This window comes from Pocillopora verrucosa, chromosome 1, assembly GCF_036669915.1.
Source record: "Pocillopora verrucosa isolate sample1 chromosome 1, ASM3666991v2, whole genome shotgun sequence".
Classification (NCBI taxonomy): Eukaryota; Metazoa; Cnidaria; class Anthozoa; order Scleractinia; family Pocilloporidae; genus Pocillopora; species Pocillopora verrucosa.
Window position 1 is genome coordinate 5,024,292 of NC_089312.1, and position 14,279 is coordinate 5,038,570.

General features: G+C 37.2%; 2 pseudogenes; both read left to right on the plus strand.

Annotated features, from left to right (window-relative positions):
- The first annotated feature begins 3,244 nt into the window (after positions 1–3,244).
- Positions 3,245–6,956, plus strand: LOC136284024 (ryncolin-1-like; annotated as a pseudogene).
- A 1,595-nt stretch (positions 6,957–8,551) lies between these two features.
- Positions 8,552–10,731, plus strand: LOC136279199 (uncharacterized; annotated as a pseudogene).
- Positions 10,732–14,279: the final 3,548 nt, after the last annotated feature.

Consider the following 14,279-nt stretch of genomic DNA (forward strand, 5'->3'; position numbering starts at 1 on the left):
TCAGCCGCTGTCTTTGAATATATTGTTTATCGTCGGGGCAAGAACTGGAGTTTAGCTGCCATACAGGTCAATGACTCCAAAACGACTGGAGCAGGGCTGTAGAATCGGAATAAAATCAACTTTAGTAGACACTCTTGAATAAATTTGATGACCCAAGTGAAAAAAGTATAAAAAATAGTAACGTTATAAAGATTGCCTGATATTTTTTAAGAGGACACCTATGTAATATTAAATAATTTTTCAAAGGGGATGAAAACTTATCATAATTATAGTATACAAGAAAATGAAAGTTCTCATAACATTAGATTGACCAGACGGTAAATTTAAGAATTGCAACCTGTGTCGAAGGCCGCATAAAAAAAAGTGCAACAGCTATGAACATGTACCTATGGGTCTGTGCGGCGTTTAGACTACTCAAGGCTATCACACAGGGGTCAACTCACTTTTTAGAGCCTGATTTTAGGGCGGCTAACTTCGCAAAGGTGATAGAAGATCGAAAACTCAACGGGACAATCTTAAGAGAGCTTGAAATGGCTTCTGAGATCTCTTGCCAGTTTGAATGTTTTTCTGAAGACCGATGTATGTCATACAACTTCCTTTCCATCCATGGAAATGAGACAAGTACATGCCAAAATGCAACTAAGGGATCTGACCGATTTGTTAGTCGAGTTAATTTTACCAAAGAACATGGAGCACTGTTTAAAGGAATACAGGTTATAATACTGGTTGATGTTAGTATTAGAGAGCTATGAAGCATTGAATTGAATTGAATAGAGTGGGAGGGCTGGAGAGTGAAAATATTTAACTTGGGGTCATAATGTAAAGACTGAGCGCAGCGAGCTCCTTGAGTCTTCGCCACGAGCCGAATATATTACAGTATGGCCCTGTCAGTCAATAAGCACTTTAACACATGACCACTATTTCTCGAAACTTTGGAAAATTTTGTTTCAGCTTAAGTAGGACCCGAAAGACGAGTGCACGCGGTACAACCACAAGAAAGATCCTTCTTTAAAAGCTGTTCTCTTTATTTTTTCGAGTCAGAACAAGAAAATTAGAATTCATCGAAAAACGGGTCTTATTTTCTCACTTCTTTATTTCCACCGAGTACAAGTCCACAGTTAGAAGCTTTCTTTGTGATTGCGCACGGGGTGTCAGGCGAGTCATATACGGTTTATGTTTTCCTACTTTTGAGCGTGCTGCCCTAAAGGTTATGACGCCATTAATTTTTATTTTCATTACAGACAACAACGTTGATACTCTCAGTGAGTTATATCCTCAGATGCTGAATTCATAGATTGCCCCTAAAACGCTATTATCAAGATGATTCCTCAACTGACGGTGTGTACTGGGTTTACCCTGATGAAGAAGAACCTTTTCAAGTGCTGTGTGACATGAAAACTGATGTTGGAGGATGGACCACCTTTCAAAGGCGCATGGAATGCTCTGTAGACTTTTATGTCGACTGGGATTCATACAAAAAGGCTTCGGAAATCTGGAGGGCGAGTTTCGGCTAGGGAACGATTATCTTCACCGTCTGACTGCATCTGCCAACATGATGGTTCGCACTGATATGGAGGATTATGAAGGCGACCAACGATTTGCTGAGTACACGACTTTCTCTGCGACCGACGACGGTGATAATTATCGAGTGACGATCGACGTATACCGAGGCACTGCAAGGGAATCATTGCAATTTCACTCCTAGCCCATCAGGTATGATTTGTTCATTGTATTTTCCGGTGCTTACCTGAATAAATACAGATGTTGGGAAACCTCTGAAGTGTACCTGCCTAAGAATGCGCAAGAGATCCGTAACTGAGGAAAGCTGGAGATCCGTACTTTTATTTATGATCGAGCCATACAGCTATAAGTATAGTGGTGAACTTGCTATCCCCTATTGGTTTGCAATGAGAGAGGGGAAGCTAACTGTAAATTGCAGAATGGTATCTCACTCAACGATAGACACCGAGGACTCTAGACCTGTCTTTTCCACTTATTTAATCTCTCGGTGCTTTAATACGTCATTTTACCTACATCAGAATTACTTCTCTCCGTGTAACATGGGTTGCCTGACTATAACTCTGGAAAATCTATGCGAGTTCTACCCGACTCATACTTTTGATTGACCTCTGACTAAACCTTAAATTACTTGCTAATATATTTGCATTCGAAAGGCATTGATGGGCATTCTAACAATTTTGTGTCAATGCAGTGCTTCTTGGATGTGTGTTGCTTTCAGTAACATTGCTATCCAGCTTCTCATTTTCTCAAGAAGTTCTTTAGTTTGAAATTTAGAAATACGAGGTTTACAACCAGGGACAGGGACAACGACGTCTATGAGGATGCGAATTGTGCAGTGCTATATAAAGGTGGCTGGTGGTATAGTGACTGTCATACCGCTAATCCAAATGGTTTGTTTCAGGGTGAAGGTTACGCTTAAGGAGTCACATGTGCACCATTTCGAGGACAAGATTATTCTTTAAAGCGCATGGAGATCAAACTTCGACCAGCATTATTTCAATTTTGTAGTCTGTACCAGTAAGATTTTTGCAAATAGTAGTTTACAAGGGTCAGATATTTGTGACGCGAAAACTGATTCTGTTTCTGATATAGCTTTCAAGTTGGTTTGCAACACCTTGGGAGTTCCTGCTTTAAAACGAAAGCGACCAGGATGCTGAAGTAGCACACACAAAAAAGTTTGTATCTAAAATGTAATTTTTCATTCACTTTCAGAGAATCATAATCCTTTGATGCCTCTAGGGATGGTGATATTAGACAAAACGGAGTTAACAACGCAAAATATTTGACATCTTTTATTGTGTGCGTGTTATGAACGACATTAATCACATTTACATATTGAAACATATTCAACCGTTTATTTTCTCTGCTTGGCTGGTAAAATTTGTAATCTATCTGTGGCAACGATACAAGTACATCGCATAAATGTTTACAGAACTCTTATAGAATTGGTATCACCAATTGCCAATTCTCTCTCTCGAGTTCCTGTTTTGACAAAATTAATTATTGAATACAAAAGATTGGCGAACATCACGACACCTTATCGTATAAATACTGAAATTTAATTTTTGTTACATTTTGCATCCTTTTCTCGGCTTATTTGGTAGAATTATGCTAATTCAGCTTGTTTTGTTATTAATTTCAAGTACCTGCCTTTTTTATTTATCTTTCGTGTTAGCTGCTACACAAATGTGATAAGCTGTTTTGTTGTCCCGCGAAAGAAAAATAAAAACATCAGCTTTCCGAATGAAAATGCTCTGATTGGATTGAGGAATGCTTTTTGTCCATTTTTAATACATGTTTTCATCAGAAGCCATGAAAATATCCAAATAATCGTGACGATGCAAATGATGATTGCTATTTTGAAGGACGTAAAAGATGGATATTGCATATTGGGAAGTTAGTGATATATATAATTTGCATGTAAATTAAGTCAAAAGAGTGGTAACTCCGTTTTTAATTTCGACGGAGCTTATTAATTATGAATAGGAATCCTTGAAATTGCTTAAAAGTTAAGCGCCACCAGTTTGAAAATTCATCCAAATCAATTTGAGTCGAAGGCAAGATAAAAATGAAACAACTAAACATGTACCTATTGACCTTTTTGATGTTTTCACTTACGGCTATCGCACAAGGTTCAAATCGGTTGTCGGAGCCCGATTTTAAGGCTGTTAATTTCGCAAAGGCGATAGAAGATCGAAAACTCAACGGGAGTGTCCTCAGAGACTTTGAGGTCGCGTCTGAGATCTCTTGTCAGTTTGAATCTCTCTGAAGAGCGATGTTTATCTTACAACTTCCTTCCCATCCATGGCAAGGAGATAAGTATATGCCAACTAAGTGACTCGCACCGCTTTATCAGTGGTGTGAATTTTACGAAAGAGGATGGAGACATTTACAGAGGAATACAGGTGACAATACTACATTATTTTGATGGAGTCTGCCCTTCGGAAGGGAATTTGTGAAAAATAGTTGTTTTGATAAACTTGAATGTCATCCAGCTCGTTTTAAGTGTATTTCCTTCGGTGTAATTTTATTTCTGAGTGTTTAGGAATTCCATACGTGTACTATCTCTATCTACCTTAATGAATTACTAGTTGATAATGAATGGTTGTCTCACCTCTCTGTCGACACATTACAGCTATTTCCGTAAAAACCAATTATGATCTACCAAAGTTATTGGTGCCTTAAAGCACCTGTCAAAAAAGGCAGGGTTTCTTGTTAAGAAAGATAACGTTTCACTATGGTGGTCTTTCGAGGACAAAATTTACTGTGAAATGAAATCATATAATTCAAATTCTATAGAGACTTTCGTTTGAAAAAATGGAACATTAATTAATGAGACACTCAAATGACTATAAAGAGAATACAATCCAGTCTTCATTTCCACCTTTGTGAGATTAGTTCGTTCTCAGACTTTTCAAAAATGAAACTGTGTCCCGGCTTTTTCTCTTCTAAGATGTAAGATCGACAAAAGGCAGGAAGTTCTTGGCCCACTTAACAAAAAAGTCCTCCTTCAACTTTAAAATATGAATATATATGTAAGGCAATTTTATTTCCCTACTTTTAGAGCACCTGCGAACAAGATAATCCGTGCACAGAGAATGAAATATGTGTTGTTGAATACAGATCAAACACTCACTTTTGTAAGTGTAACAGAGATAAGGATAGACGTGGTTAGATTTTTGTAGTCTGACAGCTATGGATTTACACAGTTAGGGAAGGAATTTCTCTAACAGGGTAAACGGTGAACGGTATAATTGAGATGCTCTCAAGTGCTGGGGTGCAGATTTAACTGGGTAATAGGCACCAGACGAAGAGAGTTTACGAAAGGTGAAACAGGCAACTTCGAACATAACAAATAGTTAGATGGCGAGGGAGAACATCAACTCACGTCTATTCTGTTGGAGAGAGAGGAAACCCCCTAAACTGATATGCAATAATAATATTCTGCATGAGGTACGAAATTTGGTGGTCAATTATAACGGAAACAAAAAATGTTAAGATAGGTCATTTTCATTAATTTCATGCTTTGGTGGATGCTGCCAACACCAATATATGATTAGGAAAAAAACCACTTCAGGTGACTGGTATTTCGGCTAATAATGTCCACGGCCAAGATATTGAGCATGCTGGAACATGCCGGAACATACCGGAAAAATGGAGGAACATGCCCGAACATGCCGGAAAACGGGAATTATCTTGTAAAATACCAGAACACCGGAACATGCCGGAACACCGTGGAAAACTTAAATAAAAAAACTTAAAATTCGATGAAAAAATATAGTTAATGGTTACCTGGCGTTCCAGGTTTTATCACGTGCCGAGATATTTGTCTGAAAAATGAATAATTGGTAGACAAGCAAAACTTTGAGGACAATGTCTCAGTCAAGGACGTTATCAGCCTACAGACCAACAAGCCAGAAGGGTTTTTATTAATTTATAACCCTTCCAGTAATTCTCGTCAAGCGAGTTGAAAGCAAATTTTGTCGACTTTTTTTGTACTTTAGGAGCAGCATTTCAGATCAGCTTTTTAGTGTCACTATTACTGGACTCCACAAAACGAGTTCTTTTTTCTTCCATGTAAAGTGATAGAGATGAAAAAGTGAAACTCTTGAAATTACTTTTTTTCCGCTGGCTTTGTTTCTCTCCGATGGAAATAATTTGGGGATAAATACAGACGTAGACGGGGGTTATTGTGTGATAACTGTCCGATGATTTTACACCACATGACTAACTATAAAGTGTTTAATTTAATTTCGCGGAAAATGAATAGGTGGGTTATAGAAGTTGGTAACTTTATATTCTCTCAGGATTACTCCTTTGGGTTTCTATTCTAAAGATTGTCCCAGGAACTGTCTTGACCATTATCAAAATGGTTCCACTTCCGACGGAGTGTATTTGATTTACCCTGATGAAGAAGAACCCTTCCAAGTACTGTGTGACATGACAACTAATGGTGGAGGATGGACCACCTTTCAAAGGCGCATGGATGGCTCTGTAGACTTTTATGTTGACTGGGAATCTTACAAAAAAGGCTTTGGAAATATGAAGGGCGAGTTTTGGCTTGGAAATGACTACCTTCACCGTCTCACTGCATCTGCCAACATGGTGTTTCGAATCGATATGGAGGATTACGAAGGCGACCGAAGATTTGCTGAGTACACGACCTTCTTTGTGGCCGACGAAAGCGATGATTACCGGGTGACGATCGATGCATACCGAGGCACCGCAGGTGATGCATTGTTATCTCTCAGTAGGCCTATCAGGTTTGTTTCAGGCATTTCAGTTTTTCGTATAATGCTTAGCGAACAGTGATATAAAGCTAACCCTGAGAGCTCTGCGCAAGAACCGAGAAAAGTATTCATTACCCGCTGAAGATGAAGATCTCTACACTTGTTTAAGTTAAACATCTCTTTCTGAAATGTACTGCTACAGGCAACATTGCTGATCAGAAGATCCAACTTATATCTGACGCATATTGCTGACAATTAAAGCTCCTTTTGAATTGGTGCTAGTACAATCCTCTACGCTGCATTATTACCATAAAATACGTTTTGTTGATTGCTAACGTTACCATTTGTCTTTCACTTGCCTGATGGGGGAATATCCTTTTTCTACACTTTGCTGTTTATGCAGCCTTATTGCTGACCATACAATGTTATCAGTAGCATTGTTGTTCAGCTCTTACACAGTTTCTTACAAAATTCTTTTTTCATATCAGAAATATGAAGTTTACAACCAAGGACAGAGACGTCGTCGATAACAGTAAGAATTGTGCCTTGTACTATAAAGGCGCCTGGTGGTAGAACTATCGCCATAACGCAAATCCAAATGGTTTGTACCAAGGTGGAGGTAACGCACAAGGAATTACATGGGAACCATTTCGGGGACAAGATTATTCGTTAAAGCACATCGAGATCAAACTTCGACCAGCATGATTTGTATCTTAGAAGCTGCGTGTTTAAGCCTTCAGCGGACTATAATGAAAGTTCAGTGTAATAACAACAACAATGATAATGATAATAAGAATTACTATAGTAATTGTAATAATTATAATAATTACAGTAATTGTAATAATTGTAATAATTCTAAAAAATTCATTATAATAAAAATGCACATCAAGATGTTCCATTGCAAATAAATAGAAGGTCTGAAAATTAGAAAAAATATGAGAAAACGAAGACTTCATATTAATGACGAAATCATAATTAAAAGTGAATTTATTAAAACAGCTTTGGTCCTAAACAGGATCTGCTTCTGAGGTGAACGTATCTTTTTATTATCTTTATTATTATTCTTATTAATATTTCTTTTTAAATAAAACGCACACATGATTCTTTCATAACTGCGATAGAAAAAAATTAAGTAAATAATCCTCATGTTTTAATCAATTAAGATTAATCTTAAGGTTCGTGAATAACATAACCAACTGATATGTAGCTTTTATTGCAAAATCTTTTGTATAAACTTTGCAAGGTTTGGTAAGGTCACAAATACTAGTTGCATCAACTGAAAGGCCAAGAAACATTTTTGAAAGCACAATCGCACGAAAAGATTACCTATTAACTTTAAGGGGACTCTTCTTTGCACAAGCTTTTGACTATAATCAAAATATTTTGGCCTCATAGAACTTCACCTTGATATGCAAACTAAACTTGCAATTAATTTCTATCGTAACTCCTTATAAAAGGAGACTGCCATACTGCTTGATATTATATTATAAGAAGAAAGGTGCTGGTACTTGATTTACCTCAATTTCTTATGTAGGAAAAGGGATCAATTCCCTGCAGTTACTGTTGTTGCAGAGCAAGTCGTTTGCATCACTCCAGTCCAATATAGAAAAAGACATGTCAGACATATCTAGTGAAAATCTTCACCTATCAAGAGATAGATATATCTTCCATGTGATTTATAAGTTTGTAACAGTTTTAATAAAGCTTCTAGGTTAATAACTATTCTCTTATACTTTTCCCATCAAACCCTTCTGTTATTTGATAGAATTATACCGATCTAGCTTGTTTTGTTGCCAATTTCTAGCAGTTGTTTTGTCTCATTTTTTTTCCGAGCACGTTCCAGCATTTTGCTGGTCTAAGGTTCATTGTCATTAAGCACGACTAGCGGAGGGCTGTAATATCTGAACAAATCGTTGGATTGGACGTGTCTACGGACAGTTTCGTCTTAATTTTATGACCCAAACTGTTCTGTTTGCTTGCTTCTGAGAAAAGTTTATTAGCTTTCCGTCTAAATCTTTCTGATTGGCGGGTAAAACAATTTGTTCGCCCCCGATAATTGTTTGATCGAAAGCCAAGAAAACACCCAAACAATGCTGACATTACACCTACTGATTGATGGTTTTAAGAACGGTCGCGTGATAATTCAACGGCGTACTCTATTTTTATTCTGGCGCTTTCCTTGTACCTGTTAGCCTAGTTTGGCAAAAAAAAATTAAACATTCAATCACTTTTCCTCGTCATAAACTTTCTGAAGGTAAAGAAAAACATGCATCTTAGCATAATATTTCTTTTTTTTGTGTATGTACGGCATAAGCCGTATTTCAGAAGCAGACCTCAAAGCTGTTAACCTCACTTAAAAGGTAACAGGGCAAAAACTGAATAGAAAAATGATAAAAAAAATGGATTCGGAAAGTTCCTCTCAGTTTGAGTGTGTGGATGGAGAGCGATGCCAATCTTACAACTTTGGAACCGTTAATGGCTACCAAGAGATATTCAAATGCAAACTATGCGACTCTGATCGATTTGCTGGATTTGCTAACTTAACAGATGATAAAAATCTCATTCACAGAGGAATGATGGTAAGCTAAATCTGTCTTAGTGCATCAAAAGTTACTTGTGGCTCAAAGTTTAAGTCATATTATCTAAAATTGTAGCTGGATCTCTTAAAATGTTTTCTAACTGTGATAGATCAACCTTACTCTACCTAACATAAATTATGTCGGTAAAGTTAATAAGAATCTAAAGGACTCTCTAAGGATTCTGCGACAATCTGGAGAGAAAGTTGCTGATGTTTGCCATAAGGAAAAAAGCCCGGAAGAGCGCTAACAAACAGCAACAATAACAACTTCAAAACAGGTGGGCCACAAGAAAGAAAAAAATTTAAAACCACTTTAAGGACATCATTTTTGCAATGAAAAGTTAGTAATCAGGAAAATAAACCATGCTCCATTTATGACATATATCCTGATATAAAAATTCCGGTGTTATCCTATCCGTGCATCAGTCGATGAATAGTTTTGAATGAGAATTTAAGTTCCTGCAGATAGCATAGATAATGTACTTGAAATTAAGATATATGGCGGTTGTATTTTTCCCCTATAATTTCAATTAAGTGAATTAGTATTTCAGGGTATTGTCAAAGTCAGGCAACATTTTCACGAAACCAAATGTTGTCTGCATAAATTCGACTTTATGAACCTGTTTTCATCACAATTTTTTTTCTTTTAAGACGAAAAAGACAAAATCGTTGGAAAACGTACAACGAGTGTCGCTGGCACTGCTCACAATGCTTCCCGAGAGGCCTTGGAATGGTGTAATGGTAAAGTTTGGCTATCAGTGGTGATTTGTTTGGTCGCTTCTGAAGTCACAGTATCCATATTTTAAAATCAGGTGAGTTTGGGATGTAGCGAATAAATAACTTGATAAAAAATGATGATAATCGTAAGATGATAATGTGACCTTGAAAAGAAAAAATAGAAGCGCTAGCTTTTCCCTTCATAGCGACATCATTTTATTTCGGTCAAATTTTAATGTAATATCAGGTGGCTTGCAAATGTTTCTTTTCAAGCTAGAATTGGAATCTCGATTCCCGAGATAATACACGTGCATGCTATAAACACCAAACAAATAGAGGATCTTTTCTTTCTTCATTCCTTTTTATTCAAAAACGATCTTGATCACACGGGGTCTTATCCTGAAATGAAACGTTAACTATAATTTTCTCTCTAAAAAGAATTAGTCACGGGAGCGACAACCTAGCCGGGAAATATTTCGCAGCTTCTCTTGGAAATGGTAACATTTAGCTTTAACGGAAGCGGTTACATCGCTCTTCATGCATTCAGGTAAAAGACGTGGTGGCTGACTTTACTGGGTCGATCCAAACGGTGGTTCAACAGATGACTCTTTTCAGGCTTTTTTCGACATGCAGATTGATGGTGGAGGCTGAACACTATTTTCTACGAAAGTGTCTTCGTCACGTACAGTAGCGTTCCGGGAATAGCAGCAAAAACAGCAGCCGCAGATGCAGCAAGTCACATTCCCCCTGACATGGGTGATTGGGAAGAAGTGATGTTCCGGTTAAGCGACGTCAATACCATCCGGTTTAATTAAAACAGGAAGGCAGGTGCTCCAAATAAGGACAAAACAGACTTCGACAAGTTCTCGATAGGAACAACATACAATTTAATGTGATGTAATACAATCCAAGGTTTTTACAACTACACACGGTAGAAAGCAATGAGAGGAATCCCCTTTCTGGTTTGTCACATTATCAAATTTCCACTTCGATTCAAACGGAGGGATATTTGAATTCCATTTTGACAAGTGGCTTAAAATGTGGAATAGTGCTAACAACTCAAACAACTACGTCGCTTCCGACTACAGCTGCTCTCTTGGTACCCGGTTTATGGCGGGTTACTGTTATTTAAACATTCGCATCTGGGTGATGGTACGATACAGGCAAACTAAAGTCGAAAACTGAGATTTTTTTATTAGGATTTTACTCTCACTATTGGAATAAAAATAAAAACAGCGAGAGGGATCATTAAGACCTTCGCTATTTAAAACTGTGTTTGATTTGTACACTGATATATTTGCAGATAAAACAACTGTATCCATGCGATGTCTCAACTCAACTAAAGCAACAAAAACAAGCATGCAAAAAAAAAAAATCAAACTGTTCACATAGAATAAAAGAGAACCAGTGAAAAGGATATCCCTTTGGCGGTCAAATAGATCCGGAAAAACTAATACATCGTTTTCCATGTCTTCTCATTTTATTAACATGTAAGGGAGAACGGCCGTGACTTTGGGGGTGAGCGCAGGCTCATTTCCTGAATAGCGTCTGGTAATCGAGCCTTGGGAAGTAACGCCTGACGGAAATTCTAGTAAAGCCTTTATACGGACCCAAGTGGCCCATGGGGCCGGTGCTTAACACCGGTTTTCTTAGCATGAAGCGGCTAGGAGTATTGCTACTCCCTCCTGTATGGGATGCCAGTTTATCGTAGGGTTACTCCCAGCACATTTGCTGGTACCCATTTGTACACCTGGGTGAAGAGAAGCACTGTGAGAGTAAAGTGCGTTAAAATAAAGAAATGATCAATTAATAGATGAAATAAAATCTCTCTTAGATCACGAATTGCTTGAAAAAAAATCTAAATGTATAAGACCATAACTTTATAATACGTTTTCTGCTGATAGCTGAATAAATGTTGATGAGCCAACAACAGCATCAGCTTTCGAAAAGTACATAAATGAAATTACTCACCTCTGAAAAAGATAAGAAGTCGGAAAGATTTTTTTTCAGATGCTTTTCCCTTAAAGTAATGACATTGATACGAGGCCTAAAACATTAAATTTTCACAGCGTTTACCCCTGCTACCCGAATAAATCTTGCAGCACCAAAAAAACGTCACAATTCAGTTGTAAATTAATATACAAATGGCCAAGAATATCACATGAGAAATTACCATGGGTATCTTCTCAGCTCTGTGTTAGTAACGCAAGAGTAAGAAGGCAAACACTACGTTCAACATGAGCAGCAGTAAAGTTTTGTGACTTCACGTAGAACTTCAGTGAAAAAAGACAGAAAAAGAAAAGGAAAGAAATTTGAGAAAATTATGCAAAAGTTCTTTTCCATAACACGAGAAATGAAGGAACATCTCGTTTATTTACTTCTTGATCAATATAGATTTTCTTAATACATGGTCTGAAAGATAGCTTTCCCTAATTGCCAATCAGGCGTTGATATTTTCATAAAAAAGAGAAAAAGGAGTCACATCCCGAAATTAGCGACATCATGTGAGTGAAACCAAGTTATCTGATTAAGTAGTCATGCTTCTTGTCATAATATTTATTTTCGAGCTTTCTGAAACAGATATGGCAGATTAGTAAATTATATGACTTGACCCCTTTATAAGTTTGAAGAGAGAAGCAATTGCTGTCTGTTCAAAGAATAAAGGGGTTTTATAAATCTGTCGATCAGGGCTACTTTTGTGAAATGAAGCATAAAGCTTACGGCAAACGGGAAGCAGCTACTTGACATTTCGCATGTGCCATTTGCCAGTTACTATTATTCTATGCTCTCATCGATTATATTAGAGCGCTAAAAAACCAACTTCCCATTTTAATAGTCGAGTCAATTTCACACATGTGTCCACCAAAGGATTCAATTTTGAAAAAGTAAGCCAAGCATGGCAATCGCCATTATCATGTTAACCAAAACTATGACAAAATTCTCGAACGTGATTTGTTATCCCCAGCCCGATTTGAGCACTCTTAGGACAGTGTCATGCTTGTCATTGGATAGTGTGATTACGACAGCTAAAGTTAACACGTCATGCCTGTGTAAGTGGACAGAACGTGTCATGTACGCGCGGTAAAGGTAAAGAATCCGATCCAACCGACACGTCGACCAACCCGTCGTCAACGTACAAGATACGTCGGTGGTGTGTCGGTGGTGCGTCGGCGACTTTGTTTGGGCCTTATTTATGTAAATCAATGGTAATCCTTCCTTTTCCACACTTATCTGTAACGTCTTCCGTGGAAAACTTTCATTCACGATATGAAAATGAATAATTTTCTTTTGGCCGCGATCTTGTTTGTCGTGTTTTTGGAACCCGGTCCCTACTCAGTTACTTTTCCTGACTGAGCGTAAGATGAACATTTTCTAAAATTTTCATTGAGAACACCTTGATATTCTAAACCGACACCCGTCCTCGAGTTTTTAAATTTTTATCACCTAAAACACTGCAGTTTTATTACGTTGGACATTGGCTTTTTCACACTTGGTAGCTCTTAAAACGGTTTATAATTTTTTTTTTTTTTTTTTTTTTTTTTTATGAAGTGATGTCAAGTTTGTTTCTCAAATTTTGTCATAGTTTTTATAAATTAGTAACAGAGCATTGTGTCGTCCAATTTTTTCCGTAATCATACTAAGGATTAACAAGTCGGACTCCAGCTTCACGGTCGTCCGATTTTAATTTGTCAATCACTCGTATAATTACAGACTGAATTAGACTCTACTCGCTCATATTCCAATACTAATGATTTGGGGAAATTCTGATAAAAAAAGGTTTTCGGGGACGGTCTCGGAATTTTTCACAAAACCACAGGATTTTGAAATTCGAGTTAAGGCCTTGCTACTGAATCACGCAATCGTAAATAAAATAGACTCAAACCGTTCCTTGAAACGTTGCCTTCAAGGTCATAATTTGCGTCCTCTACTGCCCTTCAGTTTCCTTTCTTTTTTTTTTTTTTGGTAGCTCCTGTAATTGAAAGGGGATAACTTTAACACCAAAAATGTGTAATTTAAAATATAGGTCATTCAGTAAAGCTTAAAATTTTTCGAAAATGGCCGTTCGAAGAATATCATTTAAACTTTCTTAAACATTTCAATTAGCAACGAAGCTTACCAAGACTATTGATTGTTTTTTTAGTTTTGTTGGTAACGTTTTCAAAACAAGGAAACTGTGTACCAGAAGTAGTGGTCAAACACGGCAAGAAAAAATGCTATTTTTATTGTAATTGATACAAGCATGGGTAACTTAGTAATGTAATATTTTACTTACGAAAACGGGATGGATTTTATGTTTACAGATTATTTTTTAATTAATCAGGACCATTAAAATTTCCTTAAATTTGATCGCAGGAAGAATTGCCGTATTTTTCAACCAATCTTTTTGCAATGACTCCGGTTTGATTTTTAGGCAAGTGACTAAATTGGACAAGAAAACTAATTAACTATCCAACCTTTACAGAGTAACACTGATAGCAGACATTTTACTCTCCAGAGATTTCTGAGTGAAAGGGGTGTTTTCATGTGGATCCGAAAAGGATACTGTGAGAAAAAAAAAATTAACGAAGAATTTGAAATATATTCTGTATCCTCTTCTACAACAGAATCTCTCCTTAATAAAAATTGTCCTACTGAAGATCCTGAAAATCATCATGACGGGCGTTCGCTTTAGTTAACTTTGTCGGACTTCTATAAAACTCAGGAAAATGAAGAGATCCGGTGATCGGGTCGTA